Consider the following 26,294-nt stretch of genomic DNA (forward strand, 5'->3'; position numbering starts at 1 on the left):
TTTCCTTGGCTATGTAGAACCTTTGTAGCTTGATATAGTCCTTGTTTAGTATTTATTTATTTATTTAATTTTAAAATTGTATTTATCTACTATTTTGAGAGAGAGAGGAGAGAACAAGCTGGGGAGGGGCAGAGAGAGAAGGGGGCAGAGGATCTGAAGCAGGCTCTGTGCTGGCAGCAGAGAGCCTGATGCGGGGCTCGAACTCATGAACCTCGAGATCATGACCTGAGCCAAAGTCAGATGCTTAACTGATTGAGCCACCCAGGCACCCCTCCTTGTTTATTTTTTATTGTTTTGCCCATGCTCTTGGTGTCATATCCAAGAAATCATTACTAAGGCCAATGTGAAGAAACTTTTCCCCATATTTTCTTTTGGGAGTTATACAGTTTCAGGTCTTGTGTTAAAATCTTTAATCCATTTTAAGGTGATTGTTGAATATGGTTTAAGATAAGTGGTCAATTTCCTTCCTTTGCATGTAAATATACAGTTTTCTAAAACCATTTGTTGGTGTATCTTTAAAATGGAAAGCTACTCAGCAATATGAAAGAATAAACTACTGATACAAGCAACACCATAGATGGATTTTAAAAGCAGTGTACTCAGTGAAAGAAGTGAGACACAGCATATGCAGATGAATATATGAGGTATGATTCGACTTTTAAGAAAATCTAGAAGTGCTAAAATTAGAGCAACAGAATGCAGATTGTTTGTTGCTGGAGTTGAGGGTGGGGGCAGGTGATTGTCAAAAGCACAGGAGACATTATGGGGTGAAGGGAGTTTTCTCTATCATGATGTGGTGATAGTTACACAGTATATACATTTATTTGTCAATACACATCAAAATGGACACTCAAAGTTGGTGAATTCTGCTATGCATAAATTATGCTTTATGAAATCTATTTAAATTAATTAGAATTTAATTAATGTAGAATTAATCCTCATACCTCAGGCTTAACCCATAGTCAAGGTGAAGACCTCTAGCAAAATGTCACAAGATCACACTACATCCTATCGGGCTTAACATCTTTTCCTTCGTATTAGTGTTGGCTTTGATGCTAGTAAAACACAAAAATATTTTCATCAGGAAACATTTCCTAGGTAACAGCAGAGAAAACATCAGAAATCTTCAGTTCTCTTCCAATTGTATTTACATTCATCTTTCCCTAGTGCAAGTGGAACAGAACTATATATATATATTGTTCAGTGACCTGCTTTTTATTTATTTATTTTTTTAATATATTTTTTTAATTTATTTCTAGGAGAGAAAGAGACAGCGTGAGCAGGGAAGGGTCAGAGAGAGAGGGAGTCACAGACTGAAACAGGCTCCAGGCTCTGAGCTGGCAGTCAGCACAGAGCCCGATGCGGGGCTCGAACCCACAAACCGCGAGATCATGACCTAAGCGAAAGTCGGACGCTTAACCGACTAAGCCACCCAGGCGCCCCTGTGACCTGCTTTTTAAATATAACCTTGGAACCTCTTGTTCCAAGTCATGAGTCTTGGAGTTTCTTCTATGTTAGTTCAAGTATGTCTTATTTTCCTAAGGACTTCTATGTATTCTGATCCTCAAAGGGGCAGAAAAGTGTGGTTGTGAAAAGTATATATATTGGAGCCTGACTTTGAGTTTCAGAGTTTCCACAGACCAATAATACAACTTTGGGCAAGTAGTTTAGTCTCCTGTGTCTCAAGTATTTTATCTGTGAAATGGATATAACAATATCTACTTGAAATCAAGGAACAATGTCTGGCACATAGTAAGCTCTATCCAAGTATATATTATTAGTATTTATTATGAATGTGTAAATATTTATTTAAAAACTCAGCTAAATTGTTTCCAAATACTTACTATTTGAAATAATTCTTCCCTGAACATCCTTGTATGCACAATTTTGTATGTATGTGGGTAGTGTTCTAGGACAGATTCCTAGAAATGAAATTGAGGGAGCAAAAGTTTTAGCCTTTGGGAGCTACAAGTAAAGTACCTTCCAAAAGTCTTAACCTATTTGTAATTTTATGAAAAATATAATGTAAAGGGTACATATTATCTGAATCTGCTCTGATGATATGAATCATTTCTGTCCCCCGATCTGGTGGACAAGAAATTATATCTCCCTGTGGCTTTGATTTGATGGATTAATGTTTTCATTATCAAGGTGTATGAATGCAGAGGTGGCATCTAATTAAGTTTGCCAATAGAAATCTGGGAAGCTGGATCAAAGCCTCATCATGTTGGCTAATGCAGAACATAACAAAATGGCATTTAGTGGGGCTTGGCACAAAATCACATAAGTAGGTTCCAATGTTTAGCAAGAGAAGTTTGAGAAGGCGTTGCAGCTGAACAGCAGTGTGCATGGACATAACTTGGGGCTCCAAGCACAGCAGGTTGGGATCAGTTTCCTAAATTAGCTTATGTAAGATTGTAAGAGTCCAAGATGAGGAAATCCTGGGTCACTCTGTAAGTTTTGGGCAGAGGTCAGCTCCCTCTTATTGAAGGTGTTGAGCAGGGCTGGACATATTTTTGGACATATTGTAGAGGAACAACACTTCCCATTATAATGAACATCTACAATGGTTCTAGAATGGGGGAAATAATTGAATGAAACAATTTAGAATTTCTATGACGGTCAATGTTCTCCAAGATGAAGATAAGCAGAAAAGCAGATGCGTGATGCCTGGAGCAAGCAAAGCAATCTTTTTCATTGTAAGAGAATAATATTCTTTTTCTTGTTTTGTTTTGTTTTAAAGTGCCAGTGGGGCACCTGGTTAGCTCAGTCAGTTAAGCATCTGACTTTGACTCAGGTCAAGATCTCACGATTCATGGGTTCAAGCCCCGTATTGGGCTGTGCTGACAGCTTGGAGCCTGGAGCTGCTTGGGATTCTGTATCTCCCTCTCTCTCTGCCCCTCTCCCACCTTGTGCTTTCTCTCTCTCTCTCTCTCTCTCTTTCAAAAATATACAAATATTTTTTAAAAAATAGAGGCAAAACATAGAGACTGTTTTAGGACAGTGAAAGAAACTACCTTGTATGACACGGTAACAGTGGATACATGTCATTATAAATTCCTCCAAACCCACAGAACGTACAATACCAACCAAGAGTGAACCTAAATGTAAACTATGAACTTTGGTTGATAATGGGTGTTCTTGCAGGTTCATCAGTTGGAACAAATCTATCACTCTGGTGCAGGATGTTGTTAAGAGGGGAGATGATTGTCAGGGAGGCTGTGCATGTGAGGGAGCAAGGGGTATGTGGGGAATCTCTATACCTTCCTTTCAGTTTTCCTATGAACCTAAAACTTCTCTGAAAAATAGTCTTAAAAATCTAAATATAATTTACACATAATAACATTGACTCTCTTAGTGCTTATTTTATGAACTTTGGCAATTGTGTAAGCATGTAACCATCACCACAATCAATGTACAGAATTATGCCACTGTCCTCACAAATCCCCTTGCTCCTATCTTTGTAGACAATGCCTTCCTCCACTGCAGCCCTTGGAACTGTTGATGTGTTCTCTGTTCCTGTACTTTAACCTTTTCTTTAAAAATTTTTTAAAATGTTTTTAAATTTATTTTTAAGAGAGAGAGAGAGAATGAGCAGGGGAGGGGTAGAGAGAGAGAGGAGACACAGAATCTGAAGCAGGAGCTAGGCTCTGAGCTGTCACTACAAAGCCCGATGTGGGGCTTAAACTGGTGAAATCATGATTTGAGCCAAAGTCGGCCACTTAACCAACTGAGCCACCCAGGTGCCCCATACTTTAACCTTTTCTAAAAAGGAAAATGCAAAGGTAAATGGAATCATATGATCCATAGTCATTTCAATCTGACTTTTTTCACCTAGTTTAAGATGCTTGTTGTTGGTCATGCAATTGTATGAGCCAATAACTCTTTTTTTTTTTAACTGCTGAGTAGCATCCTGTAGTATAAACAGATGTTCCCCACAGATTGCTGATCCATTCATCCACCTAAGGACCTTTGGTATGTTTCCAGTTTTTGACAACTGCTATAAACATTGATTTACAGTTTTTTTGTAAACCAATTTTATTTCACAAGGGTAAATGCTGATGAGTGGCATTGCTGCATTCCATGGTAAGTACATGGTGAAATTTAAAAGATAATCATCTCTTGAACATACCAAGTCTGTATTCCTGATATGCTCTGTGATATTGGATCAGAAGTAGGTTCTAGGTCTAACTTTTCACATAGAGTTATTTGCCTTTGATTCCACAGCAGGTGATGTGAGGGTCATGAGCATTACACAGCTCTTTAGGTTTTTTAAAGACAAAATTGCTCTGTGAAGCCAGGTGGTAAGTATCTAGAACTTTCCTTGGTAATATTTATGCAGAAGAACGACAGGGAAGCAATTTTACCTCTTGTAAAACCACCATAAAAGCTTGCGTGTTAATTGCAAAACTTCCATTTAAGAAGGATTTTCTCATTCTTTCATGTTTAGCATTCATTCTTCTGCAGGGAGTCTTGGAATAACTTGACACAGATCAAATGCCATCTTTCAAAGAGAATGAGTACATTGTCATGATGACTTCCCCAGTCATAGAAAACTAGGACTGAAGGACCCTAAATAAACACTGGTATGGGATAACATTATGTAGGCAAAATTGTTGAGAATTAACTATATTTTTATTATATCATATTCATTCCATCAGTCTGGATTAGATCAGTGGGTAGGATGGCTATGAGTTTCTTCCGTCCACATAGCTACTTAGATTTATTGTTTTGAAACAAAATCTACTTCTCTCTAAAATAACCAAGGACATGGGGGCAACCAACTCTTTTCAGAAAAGGAGTGTTTTTAATTTTTATAGACATCTTAGGACAATCCAATACCAAATACTATGCAGGACTATTGGGTTTATCTGGCAAAGGGAAATCTGTTACCTATATGAGTAGTTTTGTAAAATTATAGCACTGATTTAACACAGATTAAAAACTTCCACTTGGAAAAAGAAGCCCTTCTATTTGGCTTAAAAGGACAGTGATTCAAATCAAATTAATAAAATTAGCAAACCACTGTGATTTTTCTGCTTTTAAAATAAAGATTCAGTAATTAAAAAACATAGCCTACCTTTTAACTAAGAAGGATATAATTTTGTTCAAATTAAAAGTAATTAATCTTTAGGGCATAAGGATAATGTGCCACAATATTTCCAATAACCATGGAAGTTTACAATAATTAAAGTTATCATAACTGTTAAACTAAGCCAGTCTATTTAAAGAAAGATGATCATTCAGTGCTCTTAATTGTGAGCTGGTTCTCAGTGGTCTTCAAATAAGCCTACAAGAAAGTCTGGGGACAGAGATGAAACATTTCTCTCCCTTCTTCAGTATATTTATTGCTGGTATTAGATTTTTTAAAATTTTATTACTTATTTTGAGAGAGAGATTGAGCATGAACATGGGAGGGACAGAGAGAAAGGAGAGAGAGAATTCTAAGCAGACTCTGCGCTGTGAGCACAGCACCTGATGCAGGGCTTGAACCCATGAACTGTGAGATCATGACCTGAGCTGAAATCAACGGTTGGATGCTCGACTGACTGAGCCCCTGCTGGTATTAGATTTTACTAATGGACAATTTGTGGAATTTAATTTTTCATAGTCATACAGAAAAATAATATAGAGGCAAGAGAACACTTCTAATTGGTTTCAAGTCTTCAGCAGTTTCAAAATATTCATCTGATGAAATAAAATACTTTGTATCATGACCTTTCACTTAGGAGTGGCAGCTTCTTAAGTCTGAGTCCTTGGCTGATATCCAAATTCAAACGGTAGGGCCATATGAGAGACAATTAGTCATTAATCAAACCTCATCTCAGTGCCGGGAAAGTCAACTCACCAGGCGCATCTCTCAGTACCCTTATTAAGTTACTAAAACTTGACTTGATTTTTTGGATTAGTAAAGTGATACATTGTTGATTCTGGAAGTTGGTAATTTAAGATGGCTTCTCCGCATAGTATTCAGCAAACCATAAGATGGTTTTTTGATAATTTCAAGTTTCATCAAAATATGGATTATTATCCTGTGTAAGTCCCCTGTAATCTTAGCAGAGTCTGCATAAATCGTGGCTCCAGGGGCTGGCTTCTCAGAAATGCGGGGCATTCAGGATCACCTAACAGAGGAATGAGTTCTTGATGACTCTGCGAGTGAACAAGCAGTTTACAATTTCACTTTTAAAAAAGAAAACAAACAAGGATGTAGTTTTGAAATGCAAACATGTTTTCTTACTTAGACATTGCATGATTTCACGCTCTGTAAGAGACATCTATAAGAGCCCAGGGAATTATTGTATTTCTGAGGGATGCAGAAAAAAGATAGATCTCCCTGACCACTGTGTGCCTGACCAGGATAGACCTTCGAGATGGAGTGTGATCAGCTACAGGGGGATGCCTATTTCTGTGACTTAGTTTGAAGTTCCAGGATCAGAGTATGCCTTTGAGTGATTCATCATTTCTTTATCAAATATTTCAGAGAAATACACACACAGACACACACAGAGACATATAATTTGTATAGTGGCTTCAGGAGACTGTGGCCATCTCTCCTGGCTGGAACACCAGATGGCCTGGCACTGTGGTAGCATCCAGCAGCAACAGCATCTGCTGAAGTTTGTTAGAAATGCAAATTATCAGGCCCCACCCAGATTTATTCATTCCAAACTTTGGGGATGGGGCCAGCAATCTGTGTTTTAAGGGTCTTGAGGATTCTTAGGCATGCTCAAAGGTGAAAATTACTGACCTTGATAATGTTACTTTACACAGGCACAAATTTAAATCAATGTCTTTCCCCCAAACCCCCCAATCTTGGAAGGCTGGTCTTGAAAGGCTTTGGGCAGCATGGCAAGAAGCCAGAAGTGGTAGGGAAAAACACCCCCAAGGCAGCCCTCATTCAGGATCTCCAAGGAGTTGGCACTTAAATATCCTAGCTCTTGCCTTTTTGTTTATTAATTTTTTTTAACATTTTATTTATTTTTGAGAGAGACGGAGACAGAGCACAAGCAAGGGAGGGCAGAGAGAGGGGGAGACACAGAATCTGAAGCAGACTCCAGGCTCTGAGCTGTTAGCAACAGGGCCTGACAAGAGACTTGAACTTGTGAACCACTAGATCATTGCCTGAGCTGAAGTTGGACGCTTAATGGACTAAGCCAACCAGGCACCCCTAGCTCTTGCCTTTTGGGTGGAATAATTCCAAGAGTGGGTTTTGCAGAGCTGCCTCTGTGGGGCTGAGCTCCAGTTATAAACTTGGATAACCAGCTTTGCAGGCTGCTTCTCCCTATTTTGCTTCCTCTTTCTCTATATTGGTTCCCTGTAACCCAAATAAACTACATTCAAATCTATATCTCAGGAGGCTTCTAGGAGACTCCAAACTAAGACACTCATATATTGTAAGTGCTCAAGAAAAATGGATGAGAGGGTTGAATTTTCTCTTCATTCCAAACTAGGTTAAGAGGCCTTCATTCGATTTGTGACACCCCTGACCAGATGCAGAAATACACCCAGGAATATAGGGCCCATGGTTAAGAACATAGGCCCAGAGTCAACTTCCTTCGATAGAATCTGGCTTTACCTCTTACTGTTGTGTGATGTCAGGCTCCTCTGTTAACCTCTCCGTGTCAGTTTCCTTGTCTGTAAAATAAGCCTAATTACTGCACATACCTCAGAGGGTCCTCAGGAGGATTTAATGAGTTCAATATGCAACAAGTGGTTAGAACAGTGTCTGGCACATGGTAAGCATTTAACAAATGTTATATATTATTTTAATACTGTTGATGTTTTCTTAATTTGTTGTCTTTTCTTGACAAGTGATTTCAGCACTATTTCAGTTTTATTAATTCCTTTTCTCCCAAGAAATTCCCCAATGTTCCTCTGTGGTTCTCCAACCTGTTTATCATGCTTATTTTTCTCTCGAGCCATGAGGCTTCATACAAAATGAAACACGAGTACGATGTAATTACTGATCTTACATTTAATAGTAAACATTTGGCAATGAAGAGCTTTACGCAGGCTTATCCTACTGGGTCTTCTCAACAACCTTAGGATGTAAATAATGTTAATTCTTCTTAATCTTATCACTGGGAAAATTAAGGCTTGAAGAGGTGAGGCAACTTTTCTAGTGCTAAAGACCTATTAAATGATGGAGACGGGATTCAAACTCTTGACTGTAGACCCTCCCCTACCCCCCAGCCCTAACACTGCACACACAGAACTACTTTGTGTTAACTCTGGGATAAATGATTCTCTTACTTCCTAGGGCATCAGAATCCCGGGAACGAATGGCTAAAATACAGAATTATCAGTCCCAGCACCTAGTATGTCTTAAGGCAGGAGATCTGGGGACATTTCTAACACATTCCCAGTGATGCCAATGGTGTTGCCCAGAGAACAAGACTTGAAGAGGCACTACTATATCTCATAGCCCTGTTAGAACATTTGAGTAAAGTAAATTAGATAAAAATGACTTGGGACTACGACCTCACTCTCTTGATATGTTTGGCACATGTGATGCAAATACTTCCTTTGGCAACATTTATTTACTTTTGCTGTGTTTTTTAAATGGTATATAATGCAAATTTCTCTCTTTCTTACATGAAAGAGACCTAGAAGCAGGCCATGCAGAGTTGGCATGTGCCCTCTGGGTGTCGGGGACTAGGTTTCTTTACACAGAATCTTGTTGCTACTTAGGGAGTATCTTGTTACTCCACCATCTTCAGGATGTGGCTTAGACTGCATGGTGTTATATGGCTGCTGGGACACCAGCCACCAGCCACCCTATCTACATTCCATCCAACAGGAAAGAGTAAAAGCTGAAGAAGGGTACACTTCTTACCTGAAATTTTTGAAAAATTAATTTTTATGGCAAAAAAACCTCACATAACATAAATCAGCTTTATCATTTTCACATGTACAGTTTAGTAATGTTACATAGAGTCACACTGTTGTACAATGGATCTCAGGAACTTTTCTATCTTCTTCTTTGTCAAACTTAAAAAAATAACAAACAAAAGGTACAATGACACTGCGGGGATAAGATCTGTTTATTCGCAGGAAAAGGTTGTCAACTTCTGGCTTCTCTTTCCTTATTGGCTGGCTCTAAATAAAACATGTAGATGCCCAGCAAATGGCTTTTTAGAAATGCTGGGTCATTATGGCAATGAAAAATAATAATGTAGGGGAAAAGTCATTCTCTCAAAACTCCACTTACTTAGATATCTGTTCATTTCTAGTATCATTCAAATCTCCAAATGAAAATTTAAAAGTTCTCTAGCATTGGACTCTTGGCCCAAAAACATGACATTAAATTATTTTTTTAACCTGTGGAAGCTTATACCAATACACTGTATGTAAAACCATCCAACATATAAAATGTTGCAGAGGCAATATTGCTGAGGCTGAAGTGGAAGGCAGGGAAGGGAGGCAGCCTAGAACCCCATCATGTAGCCTCTGTCCCAGGAGAAGACTCATAGGATATAAAGCAGTTAAATCACTTCCATGCAAGACCAGTAAAATGTCCTAACCCCTGGGGCCCTTAAATATTTATATGATATCACTTACAAGAGTTAATTTGAAAACTTTTATTAATCATTCCCCAATTCACATATGTCTTGCCTTATTTTTGAGTACTAATGGTTATCCTAGGACTCAATATAAATAAGGCAGTGTAATGTTATAGATTAAACACCGGTTGGGTGTGAAGAGCCTTTTGAGCTAACCCTGGTTCTTCCACGAGCTGGCTTTGTTACTTGGGGGAAGTCAGTTAATCTCTCCTTTGTAGAAAAAGGGACTGAACTAACCCATCTCTCTCTCTCTCTCTCTGTCTCGCTCTCTCTTTTCTTCTTTTTGTTCTTTTAAGCTCTAACCTTCTCTGGTTCTTCATGCCTGGAAATAATGACCTTATTACTGATGGAAAGATTATCTTGGGAAATGTTGGCCCAAACTAAGCCCTTTCTCCAAACATATGGTCTAATTTCCTTCTGCTGGGCAAATAGACACCCTGGCCAAGTTCCAGTGCAGGTAATTACATTCTGCCCACCACGATTTTCCTTGCATTGTCAATTGGCCACGGTATTCTTCTGTATTTCTCCTCAGTAACTTGTCTCTTGATATAGTTGTCTGCTGTTGCATAAAGCAGTATTCAAGCTGCAGCTTCATTTGGGAAATCTTGTGTTTTAGGAAATGTAACTCTGTCCCTACCATGGGCCACAGACACTTCAGCCTTACTAGGTTTTCTGAAGGGTATGGTTCAAAAATATATGGTAGCTTTCTTATTGGCCTACTTTTGGCAGTGATATCCTTGATCTCTACCTAAGAAGTTTCCAACTGAAAAGTACCCTGACAATAATACTGATCTAAAAATTTCTAATAAAAAATCATTCTAATACTCATAGCTAATACTAATACTGATAGTAATAGAAATAATAACAATAGTAATAGATACCCTTTTAGGTGCTTCCCATGTATCTACTTGTTTACTGTTGTTTTTCTCATCTTGAAGCTGAGGAAACTGAGGCATGTAAGGGCGATGTCTCTTGCCTACAATTTGTCTGGTCCTTTCAAGCATTTCAAGAATGATAGGACAGGTAGTTATGCTGCATCCATAAAATGAGCCATTAAAAGCAATGAGGTTGATCCATACTATTGTATGATAAACCCTCCAAGATATATAATTAACTGAAAAGAATAAGATGTAGAATAGTGTGGATGTTATACTTTTTTCAAAATTATTTTAAATTTTTATTTATTATTACAATTTTTATTTTTATAAGTCATGTAAAAGGCTATATATATTTTAGTGCTTTATCCATTTCTTTTCCTTGTTTGCAAGGAAACCCAAGGTCATTTTAGCAGTGGTTACCTTTGGGATAAAGATGGATTTTATTTAAAATTATTGTTACCTTCTGTAATGTTTTAATTTTCTCACCATTTATATACAGTATTTTACTTAAAAATTTTTTTATTTTAAACAAGGGCTATCTAGATGGTGAGATTATAAATAACCTTTGCTTCCTTTTTTCTATGTCCCTATTTCAGAAACATAATAAGTATTATTTAATTTGTAAGAGGTTTCTATTAATAAAGGGCAAGTTGGCCTAAAATCTGCCTGAGAATGTCCAGGCTAAGAGTCAGGGTTCTTCATTCTTTTGGGCTTTGGGGCTGGCTGGAGGTGGTGGGGGTGAATCTGGGCTGGCTGAGGGTAGCAGGGGAGGATGTCTAGGGCCCTCAAAGTCTTAATCAGGCAAGGACATGGGTCAGACATTGGTCCTTTCAGCCAGTCCCATGAAAACAGAAGCCTCAAAATTTCTTTTTCTCTTCTTTGGGGTTTCTACTACATTTTTTTAAAAAGAAAATATGTGGAGATTTTTTAAGTCAAGTTCACAATTTAAAGAAGAAAACTGAGTGATGTGAGTGCTGTCTTAACATGGGCCCCCTCCACGCGTGTACCTGGGTGGATCGGGTTTAATACGAGGGCATCGAGACCAGCACCCTGGACTTGTTCTACAACCTTGAGCCTTTGCTCTAGAACTATCTCATATTCTGGTACTGACGTGTCAGGGAAGCACAAGGCCCTGGAAAACAACCCCTTCTCTTCATGGGAATTGCCAGTTGTAAATGTGAGTACACACACGGTAGTTGGTTATCTCCTTGGGGGTTAAGTTACTCCATTCAGCGTCGGCTTGTGCAGACAATGGGTGGGGGCCAGTGACACCAGAGTAATCCTTTTACCTGCCCTATCTAAAGTGACATTGGAATGAAGGGGCACTTTCAGAGGGTATCGGTTTCTTAGGTAAGCCCTGCAAACAAGCCCACAAATCCTCAGCTTTGTAATTGTGCTTCCACTCCAGGCCTAAGGAAGCCAACCCTACTTGTCACTCCCAAAGGCAGATGAAAGACTCGCCGAGAGTCTGCTGGAATTCTATTGTAGCTGTGTTTACTCAGGGTCACCCAGCACCTCCACCCCTATATGGCCTGCAAGGGGACTGGTTTTCATGCCGAGCACCACATCCTGAAAGCATAAACAGCGATTAAAACGTATATAAAAAGTGCTGGAAAGGCGGAATGGGCTTTCTATCTTGGTGAATCAGTTCATCTCCCACATGCCAACACCTTGGGGTCACTCAATACTCTGTCTTGTCATTTTTCTTTCAAAGAAGCCACACCTTCCATTTTTCACCACAAGGAGCTGTGGTGACAGATGCTTAAGAATTCTATTTTCTTTTTAGAGGGACTTAAATTACAGCAGCTCTTAGCCCAGCAAGATGATGAACAGGTGGGGCTGGAGCAGGAAAGGCATGTTCAAATTCTTCTGTGTCCTCAGCTATAAGAGCAAGGACTGCTAAGCCTAATCACAGGCTGAAATTGGTGCCTGGAACAAGACGTGCCAATGTCCCTCTGCGGGGGGACTTTAGCTCTACTGTTTAGCCTGGCTTCTTATTTTTACCAGTGCTTTCAAGTCAGTGGAGGCTTCCATGAATCTAGGTGGTTCATTTGCATTTAAATAATATGCATTTACCGACCACTTATAATCTCAGAGGTTAAGGTGCTGGAACGGATAGGGAGATATGCCTATGGGTCTGTAGGCCAGAGGTGATCCCACTAATGGTACTTTCCATCCTTGTCTCAAGCTGAATGAACCTGATTATGTCAGTATCTGGCTACCTAAGATCCAAACCACTTAGCAGGATTCTGGTCCCCACATTTCCTTCCAACCTGCATGATTCCCTTCTCCCTCTCTTCTCTGTCCTGTTCATCACATATGAAGTGCCATGCACATCTTGCCTTGGCCTACGTAGTCTCCTTTTCCTCTAATGCCTCTCTTTCTAGCTCAGATGCCATCTTGTCCACATAGCCTTACCCCAGTCATCCAGGAAGCATTAATTGCCTCTCCCATTAGAGGAGATTATTATCAGTGATACTGTTTGTTTGTGTGCTTATCTCCCCAAAATGTTTCTTGTGGATTCCAGGGAAACACATTTTGCTCACCTACGTCTTTAATTCCTAGCAGTGTGCTGGGCAATCAAGATGTATTTGTTGAAGTCAGACACAGAAGATTTCTCATGCAATGAAGTAGGAAGAGAATAAAATAAAATACTCATGCTAGGGCACCTTGAAACAAAAACAAAGGTACAGTGACTTATTTGCAGACATTCCCTATGGTTGTTGCCAGATGTGATGCCCAATCCACTAGCAGGCAAACCAGGGAAGTTCCTTTTGAGCTTTCCTTTGTTGATATTGGTACCAACTTACTTTTTTTAAAAAATGGAGATAGATAATTTTATAATTTTTCTGATTAAAAATATATACATGCTTATTATTAAAAATTCAAATGACGAAGAAGAGTATAAGATAAAACCCAAAAAGCAAAAATTACTCTCAATCCTGTCACACAGATATAACACAGTTATCATTTTGGTAAAAATCTTTTTAGATAGATCTCTCTATGCACATGCACACACATATAAAAACATGCTCTCTAGGGCGCCTAGGTGGCTCAGTCAGTTAAGCGTCCGACTTCGGCTCAGGTCATGATCTCACAGCTCGTGTGTTTGAGCCCTGCGTCAGGCTCTGTGCTGACAGCTAGCTCAGAGCCTGGAGTCTGTTTCAGATTCTGTTTCTCCCTCTCTCTCTGACCCTCCCCTGCTCATGCTGTCTCTCTCCCAGAAATAAATTAAAAAATTTAAAAATTAAAAAAAAATAAAAACACGCTCAATTTTGGGGTGCCTGGGTGGCTCAGTCGGGTGATGACCAACTCTTGATTTTGGCTCAGGTCATAATCTCGAGGCTACTGAGATGGAGCCCAGCATCAGGTCTGTGCTGATAGCATGGAGCTTGCTTGGGATTCTCTTTCTTCCCTCCCCACCCCACCCCCCCCGCCTGTCCTTCACACACACACACACACACACACACACACTCTCTCTCTCTCTCTCTCAAAATAAATAAACTTAAAAAAATGCTTAGTTTCATGTACTTATTTTCAAAACCTATTAAACTTTATATAAGCGAGTCAAATTATATCTGCTATTATGTAACATTTTTTGTCTCTTAATGTAGTAGATATTTTCACATGAATTCATACTACTTGACATCATCTTTCTGCAGAGTATGCCACTGAATGGATGTCTGACAATGTTTTCCAAATGTCTGCTGACATAGGATGGACATAAGGGCTACATCCAACTGTTCACTACTTTCAGTTTCTACCATGATAGACTTCCTTATTTAGTGGCATCACAGGTCATGTGGGGTTTCAGGAAAGGCAATGTGAATGGTAAAGTTTTCAGGGACTCAAAGTCACCACGATGGTACCATAGTGGAGAAGAAAGTAGCCTCTGCAATTAGCCAGTACTCAATTTGTTCTCCTGCATCCTATCAGATAGTTATTTCCTCAAACAAGCACCTGGTGAAATAACTGACTCGGATTTGGGTTGGGGCCATGTGTTGGGCATGTGTGAGGGGAACTGTTAAACATCAGACCTCAGCCCAGTACAATGAGGTATTCTTATCCATTTGAAGTCTTTTGAGGGGAGATGAGGATAGTGGGAGAAAGAGCATGTCCTGCCTCCCTGCTGTCACGTGCCTGCTGTCTGGAGGGGTTGGGGCCGAGGGCAAGAATTTCCAGGAATTCAACACTCCCCTTTCCTTTTTCTCTCTTCCTTTTATAGAGACCATAGGGTTCACTTTGCAAATGTGAGACGTGAATCCAGTGTCTTCTGACATAAATTTCCAGAAACAGTTGCTGGATCAAAGTGTGCCAGGTCAAAAGTTTATCAATATATTGCCCTAATAAAAATGCATACAAATGCTTATTGCCCCCAAAATGAATGTGCTCCATCCAGTCCACCTTTGCCGTTCTGGCAGGCTCAGATGTATCATTTTTTATTTTTCTTTGATTGTTTTTGGATATTTTCTTGATTGTCTTCCTAAGCTCCCTTGACTATTTGTAGTTACTTATGAGCAGTCCAACCATTGTATTTGAGCAACTTAAAGACCTCTGTACATGGGGAGGATTAACTGTTAGCTACCAATATTTTTCTTGATTTGTTGTTTATCTTGATAGTGTTTTTATCTCATATAGAAATTTTTCACTTTTTATGTAGAAAACAGTATAATTTCTTTCCTGTAGATCCTAACTCATTTTCTGTTAAGACTGTCAGATTTTAGTTGAAGCATTTTTCCAATTTTGGAATTAGGATAAGAAGGAGTTGGTGTTGTCAAGCATTTTATACCTAATTTATCTACTATTTTTGATTGCATTAAAATTGTACTGATAATTCTGTTTTGAAACGTGGAAGTGAGCAGAGATTCTCAAATTCTGCAAAATACGCTTTTAGTTCAGATGCACCTTGTTTTAGTGAGACTGTCAGAAAACATACACGAGAGAGTAAGGAATTAAAACTGAAGTACTCTTCTTTTTTTAAAAGGAATTTTTCCCTTTAACAACTTTTTCTTTCAATATCAGGTTATTTTACTTGGATAAATTATGAAGCAGCTCTTTGTAAATTCTAGAGTCTTAATCAAATGTGTATTTTTGATGTTATTGTTATTCTTAATGGGATAAGAGAGATGAAATAGTAACTCCATGGAAAAGTAAGATTCTTTTTTGTAGGTCCCTGAACCTTTCCTTTCAACACACCTTGTCTATTCCCTATAGAATCAGAAGAAAGTGATTGTGCAGGAGGTAGCTCAAACTGTCCAGATACTCAAGTTTTAAAAAGCCAAGTCCAGGAGGCTCCTTTGCAGTTCATCGCTTTGTGTGGGTGTTAGAAGGTGAGCTACACAGCACACGCAGAGCAGTCCATACCGGCTGCCCAGGTGCCGGGAGGGGCGGGGGGTTGTATGGAGGAGTCGCCTGTCCTGGCCTTTGGGGGAGGCACGGGGGACGCCTGGCTACATGTGAAGTCCTTGGCCATACAGACCTCTTCCAGAAGGGTGTGAAAAGCGGCTGTGGTGATGCTGCCCTGGACTTGCTCTGCGAGGTCGCTAGGCGCCACCTCCACAGGGAGGGGATCCCTGTGTCCTTTGTGCGTTGGGGGTCTCTTCCCCTTTCTTCCTGCCTCCCCTCCTCTCTCTGCTCAGTCCCCCAAATCCTCTCACAGTAGAAGCAACCAGGTGGGAGGCTCGAAGAAAGAAGAAGAATAAAAATCCCACGAGCTTGTGCCACCCACGCTCTGTGGACCTGGGGGTTTTCTGCTCTCTCGGAGATGGCAGGTTCCAACAACTGAGGACATGTGTTTGCCTATTTCTTATTGAAGGCCCAGGTGGAGAGAGGAAAGGAGAACTTGCCTGGAAATGGAAATGGGGTTGGTTGAATTAAAAAAAAATAGTAATAATGTGATCTTGGTCTGACCCCAAGACTGTGAATGTTTTCGGGAGATTCAAATCACCGCTCTGAAATAGGATCCGAATTGCCCGCTGCATTTCCGGGCAGCCTGCGGTTAATTGGGACACTACAACACCACTGCCCGCGGTCTCCCACCCCGGACCCCCTTTCTGCAGCTCCCGTTGGTGAGCCAACTCCTGGGTGTAACAGCCTGGGCGTCCGAGTCCACTCCACGCACAGGCTCTGGACTCGGCACCCTGGGCACCCCGTCCTGGCCTACATTGCCTCCTGCTTGGTATTGCTAGTCCTGACAGAACGGCCTCCATCTCGTTTTTATTCCGGAAATCCATCCTTCCACACTCTTGCCATTCTGGAAGCTTCCAGAATCAGAGCTCTGATTGCATCATTCCTGCAACCAAAACACTCAATGACTTTACAAATTCTACCTATACTGTCTCTGGCCTGGCACTCGAGGCCTGACTCAGGACCTGAACCTGCTTACCTTTGCTCCAAGCACCCCTGGTCACGCCCCCTTACTCCTCTCCAGCGAAGCTCCCAGGTGGGGGAATGCCCCCCGATTTCTGCAAGGCGCCTCCTGACCTCATTTCTCTTCTCTTTTTTTTTTTCTTTCTCTTTCTTTTCTTCCTTCCTTCATTTTTCTTTCTTTCTTTCTTTCTTTTTTTCTTTCTTTCTTTCTTTCTTTGAGATAGAGAACGAATGGGGGAGGGGCAGAGAGGGAGGGAGACAGAATGCCTAGCAGACTCTGGGGTTCTGTGAGCCAGGAGCTGGAGCTGGATGCTGAAACTATCTCACTAACCGTCAGATCATGACCTGAGCCCAAACCAAAAGTCCTATGCTGAACCGACCCAGCCACCCAGGCCACCTCCTGGCCTCATTTCTGCATGTGGGCCGCTCCTCTTCCCTCCACTGCTGCAATTCAAAGCGGGGCTTGCCCATGCAAAAGAAATGTCACCCTCTCTTTGATGCCAGCTCCTATTTTCCAGACAGATATAATCTCTTCTTTTATGGCATTCACCATTTTACAATGATCAAACTATTTTTTGTTGTTGTAAAATAAATTTTAGAAAAAATCTAAATGTAATAAATTTGTATTTATACAAATAAATTTGTATTGCAGTAATTCAAAGAATACCCCCCCCCCCCAAATGAAACTTTTCCATGCCCTCTACTCTCTGCTGTCTTTATTCTTGGAGATAACTACCACCAAAAGTTTAGTGTAAATATTTTCAGACTTATTTTTTTCTTATGTGTAGAAACCCAAATGTAATCATGCAGGTGGACTTATTTTCAGCAAATATTGGGTTGTTCTGTAATATTTTTCTGAAACTTCCTTTTCTCACTTAATATATCAAGAATATTTCATGCATTTATTTTTGTATATATATTTGAAGAAATATTCCTAGATCTAGAGGTGGGATCCCTGGACCACAGTATTTACAGTTACTTGTCTATAAATGTCATCTCACTTAGAAGGCTCTGAAGTTGGCAGCATGAATTGCCCCCTCTTTAGCTGCTTTGCTAAAGCCTTCATAGTGCTGTCTGTAGATGGTCTGATATGGAATGAGATGTGTGGTTCAAGGGAGAATATATTAGATAAAATATCACATTTCACATTTTCTCATCCAAACTAAGATAGAGAGAGAAGTTGGGAAAATATGTAAATACTTATGTCAATAGGACAGGGCTGTTTTGCAGAAAGTGACCTGAATTTCACAGTCAGAATTGTACATTAGATGTACTTGAAGAATGTTAAAATATTCCAGTGCCCAGACTATACTTGAGATCATTTAAACCAGGATCTCTGGGGGAACGAGCTCAAGCAATAACACTTCAAAAGCCTCCCCAGGTCCTTCCACGGTTCCTGTAAGGCATGAGCCACAGTTGCCCTGTGTTCTGATAAGGCTTCTTGATGCCCTGGTTGCATTTTTCCCCTTCTGTAACATGAAAATATTGTCTATATCTCAGGTTTTTAAGATGGCAAAATGAGACAGCAGATGTGAAATGATTACCAAAAGATAAGAGCATTAGTGATAAATATACAAACCGTCATGATCATTTTTCAGCTCAGCCAGTCACAGACAAGCAAAATATTTATAAAATATTTGAGAAGGTCTAAAATTCACATAGGGAGAAAACAAGATTACTGAAGGAAAAAGCAATAGGTGGTTGGGTTGGTCCTAGCACTGGTGGCAAGCTGAGGTCTGATAGCCTGTGTAGATTAAGAACAGCACTCTCCTCAACTTCACAGGGATGGAGGATAGTGAAGATAAACAAGGCAATGTCACAGAAAAAAGCAACATAAATATTTGCCATCAGTACTGATAAGAACAAATTGCTTCTTCTGTTGATTCTGTTTTGGCCCTGTAACCATTTGAAAATTAATCAATGGTCCAAATGCCAGAAGGCCCAGGCTGCCCACCTCCTGTCCTTCAAAACTCACCCCTTTTCTTGGATTCTTTCTTTCAACCCCAAGCCTAAGGAGAGGATGAATAGGGGACAGAAGAGAAGGTCTTCCAATTTAAGATCTAAATTTGATGATTGCATCTTCCCTTGTATACCCAGAAATAAACTAAGTGTGCCAGTTCCTGAAACCTGACATCCACATGGGTTTGCAGCCCCTGTCTGCCCTTCCATCTCTAAATATCCCAATGTGTCAAGCAGATTAAAGACTGAGAAGTCCTGAGTCAGAGAAATTTGTTAAACTTGATTGGATCTGCATTCCCCAACTTACTTGATCATGGAACTGGCTATGAACATCCCCTAGGCCACCATGCAATCCTCTGGAATGAAGGTGCCATAAGAACTGCCCCTTGTCACTCAGAGACCCAGGAGAATTCAAGAGTGTTCAATATAGACTTCGTCTTACCTTCCATGCCCTTTAATTCTTTTACTTTTTAGATGCGGGAACAGAGAACCAGAGATGTCAACAGCTGGGAATGGATCCCACTGCACTCTTACAACACCACATGTCCAGAATGGGAGCTTTGGACCTTTCAGTACACAGGCAGATGGCAAGTGAAATATATTAAACTGTGGAATATGGCTCTTGAGGACCTCATATCATCTATTGCAGAAGCAGTGACTTGAAATATCAATACAATGCAAAGAGAATGAATTAAATGCATAGAGTGGCACAGACTATGAGCCATGGGTGCTGCTGCTAAGCTAGCTCTCTGGAAAATAAAAACCCTCATTTGTAGTGTTTGCCAATTTCTATGGTATAAATACTTCCACCACAGCTGAGGTCAAGCTAGCAATACAATGTCATTGAACATGGAAGAGATATTGGTTACCATCAGAGCAGATTCCAGAGGACAGAGATAGGTTGGTGATGATTGGAATTGTCCAGAAAGGGTTTCTGAAGGGGACTGAACTCAAGCTAGAAAATACTAATCGGATAAGCAGCAGGAAAAGTAGAGCCGGAAAAAATCAGTCCTGTTTCCTTTCTTTTTCCCACTTTTATTGAGATATAATTGCCATATGGCATAGTATACATTTGCGTGAGTGTACATATTTGAGGTGATAGATGTATAAATGCAAATAATTACCAAAAAAAACTTTAGTTAACCTCTATCACCTCAAAAGTTTACAATTATTTTTCTCTAATGCTGAGAACTTTGAAGATTTACTCTTACAAACTTTCAAATATACGATGTAGTATTGTTAACTAGAGTTATCATGTTGTATATTACATCTTTAGAACTTATTTCTCTTATAAGTGAAAGTTTATGCCATTTGACCACCTTCACCTAATTCCATCCCTACCCCCTACCTCTGTCAAACACAAACCTGATGTCTGTTTCTATGAGTTCAGGTTTTTTAGATTCCACATATAAGAGAGATCATATAGTATTTGTCTTTCTGTGTTTGACTTATTTCGCTTAGCATAAAACCCTAGAGGATTCATCCAGGTTGTTGCAAATGGCAATACTTCCTTATTTTTTCATGGATAAAAAATCTTCCAGTGTGTGTGTGTGTGTGTGTGTGTGTGTGTGTGTGTTCATTTGTTTACATTTACTTATTCACATTATATATATTTTTTCTTCATCATTCATCTGCAAATGGATACAGGTTGTTTCCATGTCAATGAACAATTTTAAATAATGCTGCAAAGAACATGGGATTGCACATGTCTCTTCAAGGTAATGATTTTGTTTTCTTTGGATATACACCCAGAAGTGGGCTTGCTGGATCATATGGTACTTATATTTGCAATTTTTTGAGGAACTTCCATACTGTTTTCCACAGTGTCTATACCAGTTTACATTCCCACCAGAAAACAGTCTTTAAAAACTTTATACTTTTTTCCACATTTGGAAAGAAAGGGTTAATTTAACACCCCTGAAATAAAATTTACTTAGTTATGGAACTTTAAAAAATTTAGATTCCAGTGAGTTCAAGCCTTATGTTGGGTGTGGAGCATACTTTTTTAAAAAAAGGGCTATCATTTACAGGCACTTGACTGCCTCAGTCTGTGGAGCATGAGACTCTTGATCCTGGGGTTGTGAGTTCGAGTCCCACACTGGGTGTAGAGAATGCTTAAAAATAAAATCCTTAGAAGGAGGCAAGATGGCAGAGAAGTAGGGAGCTCCGTACATTTTGCCCCCCCTGTCGGTCAAACAGAGAAGGCCTGAAGCCATTGGACACTGAACCGCAGGGGTTTGGGAGGAAAAGAGACAGAGTCCACTAAGAAGACAACCTCATAGGGGTGTGAGTGTGAATAGGGGAAGATAAAAATGGCCTGGGACCTGGAGACACAAAGGGAGGGGATGGAACCCCCTTCGCAGGGAGATATGGAGAGTCAAGGCGAAGAGAAAGAGTGGCTGAAACTGCTCATAGAACTGTCCCTGGAGAAGAGAAAAACCTTGGCTTGGGATGGAGAGTGATCTTCTTTGTAGCTGTGGTGCTGACTTTTTGGGCTGGGTGCCCCAGTCCCAGGCGGCGCCAGGAAAAACTGCTCCACTGCTCTCCCAGCTCGATCCCTGGCTGAGAAGCTGCCCAGTCTGTGGGATTATATTTCAGGTGATATCAATAAAGCCCACGGACTAAGACCTGGAAATGAGGTGGGGCGTGGGACATAGAACACAGCCCATCTTGGTTAGGCCCATGGCACAGGGAGCTAGGACTCAAAAGAGTGATTTGCAAAGATTAGTTCTAGAAGGGACTGGGGCACTGCCAGTTTTCTCCCCAAACTACCAAGGCGGGACTTCAGAGAGCAGCCCGTGGGACGCAGTGGAGGCTAAGACCTGCCTACGCCATACCACGTCCATCCCTGCTAGAGAGCTGTTTAATTTTTTTTATGGGAGCCTGGGGCAAGACCAACATGGGTGCACTGCTGTGATTAATTCTAGATCAATTCTTTCTATTCAGATATATTTTCCCTTGTCTCATTCGTATCTCTCCCCTCTGCTGGGCTGGACACTCTGGTCATTGGTTTGCTTAAACAGTCACATTTAATCCATTCTCTAGATGTATATTCTGTACCTCCACCACTACCTTTCTATCTCTCTCTCTCTGGAGTAATCAGACTATATAGTTTCTCTGAGTAACATTATCTTTACTTCTTTCTCATTGCCTCCTACCATATTCTCCTCTTTCTCTCTATGAATTAAGCTTTTTGTTTCTCTGCCTGGTCATTCATTGTCCAATTTTGCTTTCCCCCTGCCCTGTCACTTCTATCTTTGTATATGCTCTTCCGTCAGCACTGCATACACCCTTCTCTTTATTTGTAGCTGGGTATTCTATTTTTATGCTTTTATACTGTCTTGTGTCTTTTGGTTATTTTTCCTTTTTTTCTTTTATTTTTTCTTCTTTTTTTCTTGTTCTTTTTCCCTTTCAGTTTGCTTGTTTGTTGGATTTATCTGTGTGTTTGTGTGCCTTTGTTTCCTGTGTGTTTGTCTGTCTGTTTTCCTTTCCAGGACTACCTCAAGAAATAAACCAAGTACACTTGGTAGGGAGTCCCAAATACTACTATGAGTAGGGAAATAAAATAACCAAAGTCTCAACCAGAGAGACCAAGAGGCACCATTCAAAGAACACTTCCAGAACAGACAGGCTCTGGACAGGCAATGTATATAGCATTCATTAATATAGTAGTACTTGCAGGTGCAGGGCACATAACAAGTTTTAAAACTAACAAGAGACAGCTAGCCAAAAGACGAAACAGAAGAACTCTCCTCTAAAGAAATTGCAAGAAGGGGTGCTTGGGTGGCTTAGTTGGTTAAGTGTCCGACTTTCGCTTAGGTCATGATCTCACGGTTCCTGGGTTCGAGCCCCGCATCGGGCTCTGTGCTGACTGCCAGCTCAGAGCCTGGAGCCTGTTTCAGTCTGTGACTCCATCTCTATCTGACCCTCCCCTGCTCACGCTGTCTCTCTCTCTCTGTCTCCTAGAAATAAATAAACATTAAAAAAAAAAAAAAGAAATTGCAAGAAGAAATGACAGCTAAAGAACTGCTCAAAACAGATGTAAGCAACATAACTCAACAAGAATTTAGAACAGTAGTCATAGAATTAATCGCTGGGCTTGAAAAAAAGGCATGGAAGACATCAGAGAAACTATTGCTACAAAGACTGTGAAGCTTAAAAATAGTTGTGATGAATTAAAAATGTTGCATAATAAAATGGAGGCATCCAATACACGGACTGAAGAGGCACAGAGGAGAACAGGTGAATTAGAAGACACAATTATAGAAAAAGAGGAAGCCGAGAAAAAGAGAGAAACTGATCCAGGAGCACGAAAGAAGAGTTTGAGAAATGAGTGATACAATCAAATGGAACAATATCCATATCATAGAAATTCCAGAAGAGGAAGAGATAAGGAAAGGTGCTGAAGGGGTCCTTGGGCAAATTATAGCTGAGAACTTCCCCAATCTGGAGAAGGAAACAGACATTGAAATCCAAGAGGCACAGAGAACTCCCCTCAGATGTAACTTGAATTGATCTTCTGCATGACATATCATAGTGAAACTGGCAAAATATAAAGACAAAGAGAGAATTCTGAAAGCAGCTAGGGATAAAAGGGCCCTAACATGCAAAAGGAGACCTATGAGAGTGGTGACAGACCTATCTACAGAAACTTGGCAGGCCAGAACGGAATGGCAGGAGATCTTCAATGTGATGAACAGAAAAAATATGCAGCAAGGAACCCTCTATCCAGTAAAGTTTTCATTCAGAATAGAAGGAGATAAAAAGTCGTTCCAAATAAACAAAAATTGAAAGAATTTATCACCACTAAACCAGCCCTACAAGAAATTCTAAGGGGACTCTATGAGAGAAATGTTGCAAGGAATACAAGGTACCAGAGACACTACTACAAGCATGCACCCCACAAAGGACACAATGACGCTAAGCCCATATTTTTCAATAATAACACTGAATGTAAATGGACTAAATGAACAATCAAAAGACATGGGGTATCAGAATGGATAAAAAAACAAAATCCATCTATTTGCTGTCTTCAAGGGACTCACTTTAGACCTGAGGACACCTTCAGACTGAAAGGGAGGGGATGGAGAATATCTATCATGCTACTGGAAGTCAAAAGAAAGCTGGAGTAGCCATACCTATATCAAACAGGACTTGAAAGTAAAGGCAGTAACCAGGGATGAAGAAGGGCATTATATAATAATTACAGGGTCTGTCCATCAGGAAGAGCTAACAATTATAAATGTCTACACACCAAATATGGGAGCACCCAAATATATAAAACAATTAATAACAAGCAGAAGCAATCTTATAGATAAGAATGTCCTAATAGCAAGAGATTTTAATACTCCACTTACAAAAATGGATAGATCAAATAGACAGAAAATCACTAAAGAAACAATGGACTTGAATGACACATTCAAGATGGATTTGACAGATATATTTAGAACTCTACATCCTGAGGCTATGCAATTTACTTTTTTCTCAAGTGCGCATGGCACATTCCCCAAGATAGATCACATAAAGCAGCCCTCAATAAATATAAATGAATTGAGATCATACCATGCACACTTTCAGATCACAATGCTATGAAACTTGAAATCAATCACAGGAAAGTCTGGAAAACCTCCAAAAGTATGGAGGTTAAAGAACACCCTAATAAAGAACGAATGGGCCAATGAGGCAATTAGAGAAGAAATTTAAAAATATATGGAAACAGATGAAAATGAAAACACAACAATCCAAAATCAATGGGATGTGGAAAAGGCAGTCCTAAGAGGAAAGTACATTGCACTCCAGGACTATTTCAAGAAATTAAAAAAAGCGCAAGTACAAAATTTAACAGCGCACCTAAAGGAACTAGAGGGAGAACAACAAGAGCACCCCAAACCCAGTAGAAGAGGAGAAATAATAAAAATGAGGACAGAAATAAACAATATAGAATCCAAAAAAACAGCTGAACGGATCAATGAAACCAAGAGTTGGTTTTATGAAAAAATAAACAAAATTGACAAACCACGAGCCAGGCTTCTTAAAAAGAAAAGGGAGACCAAACAGACCAAACAGACAAAATAATGAATGAAAATGGACTTATTACAACCAATCCCTCAGACATACAAGCAATTATCAGGGAATACTATGAAAAACTATATGCTTACAAACTGGACAACTTAGAAGAGATGGACAAATTCCTAAACACACACTCACTACCAAAATTCACACAGGAAGAGATAGAAAATCTGAACAGACTCAACTAGTGAAGAAATTGAATCAGTTATCAAAAATCTCCCAACAAATAAGAACCCTTGGTTAGATGGCTTCCCTGGGGAATTCTACCAGGCATTTAAATCAGAATTAATACCCATTCTTCTCAAGCTATTCCAGAAAGATGAAATGGAAGGAAAACTTTCAGACTCATTCTATGAAGCTAGCATCACTTTTATTCTCAAGCCAGACGGAGACCCAGTAAAAAAAAAGAGAACTACAGTCTAATATCCTTGATGAATACAGATGCAAAAATCCTCAACAAGATGTTTGCAAATCGAATTCAACTGCACGTAAAAAGAATTATCCACCATGATGAAGTGGGATTCATTCCTGTGTTACAGGCCTGGTTCAATATTCACAAATCAATCAATGTGATACATCACATTAACAAAAGAAAAGATAAAAACCATATGATCCTGTAGATGGATGCAGAAATAACATTTGACAAGATATACAGTCCCTTCTTAATAAAGACCCTCGAGAAAGTCAGGATGGAAGGAACTTGCTTAAGCATCATAAAAGCCTTTTATGAGAAGCCCTTAGCCAACATAATCCTCAATGGGGAAAAACTGAGAACTTTCCCCCTGAGATCAGGAACACAACAGGGATGTCCACTGTCACCACTGTTGTTTGACATAGTGGTGGAAGTCCTAGCATCAGCAATCAGACAACAAAAGGCATCAGAATTTGCAAAGAAGAAGTCAAACTTTCACTTTTCACAGATGACATGATACTCTACATAGAAAACTCAACAGACTCCACCAGAAGCCTACTAGAACTGATCCATGATTTCAGAAAAGTTGCAGGGTACAAAATCAACGTACAGATATCAGTTGCATTTTTATACTCCAATAATGAAGCCACAGAAAGAGGAATCAAGAAACTGATCCCATTACAATTGCACAAAAAAACCATAAAATACCTAGAAATAAATCTAACCAAAGATATAGGTGAACTGTATGATGAAAACTATAGAAAACTAATGAAGAAAACTGAGGAAGACACAAAGAAATGGAAAAGCATTCCATGCTCATAGGTTGGAAAAATAAATATTGTTAAAATGTCATTACTACCCAAAGCAATCTACACATTCAATGCAATCCCAATCAAAATTGCACCAGCATTCCTCTCAAAACTAGAACAGACTATCCTAAAATTTGTACAGAACCACAAAAGATCCCGAATAGCCAAAGTAATATTGAAAAAGAAAACCAGAGCAGAGGCATCACCATCCCAGACTTTAGCCTCTACTACAAAG

General features: G+C 39.8%; 1 long non-coding RNA gene across 1 annotated transcript; it reads left to right on the forward strand.

Moving 5' to 3' along the window:
* Window positions 1-14,676: 14,676 nt before the first annotated feature.
* On the forward strand, window positions 14,677-19,528 carry LOC120227256. The gene is made up of 3 exons (XR_005527210.1): window positions 14,677-14,759; window positions 15,656-15,771; window positions 19,244-19,528. It is a non-coding gene; the product is annotated as an uncharacterized LOC120227256 (long non-coding RNA).
* Window positions 19,529-26,294: the final 6,766 nt, after the last annotated feature.

Source organism: Hyaena hyaena, unplaced genomic scaffold, assembly GCF_003009895.1.
Source record: "Hyaena hyaena isolate Hyena2069 unplaced genomic scaffold, ASM300989v1 scaffold_2134, whole genome shotgun sequence".
Taxonomy (NCBI): Eukaryota; Metazoa; Chordata; class Mammalia; order Carnivora; family Hyaenidae; genus Hyaena; species Hyaena hyaena.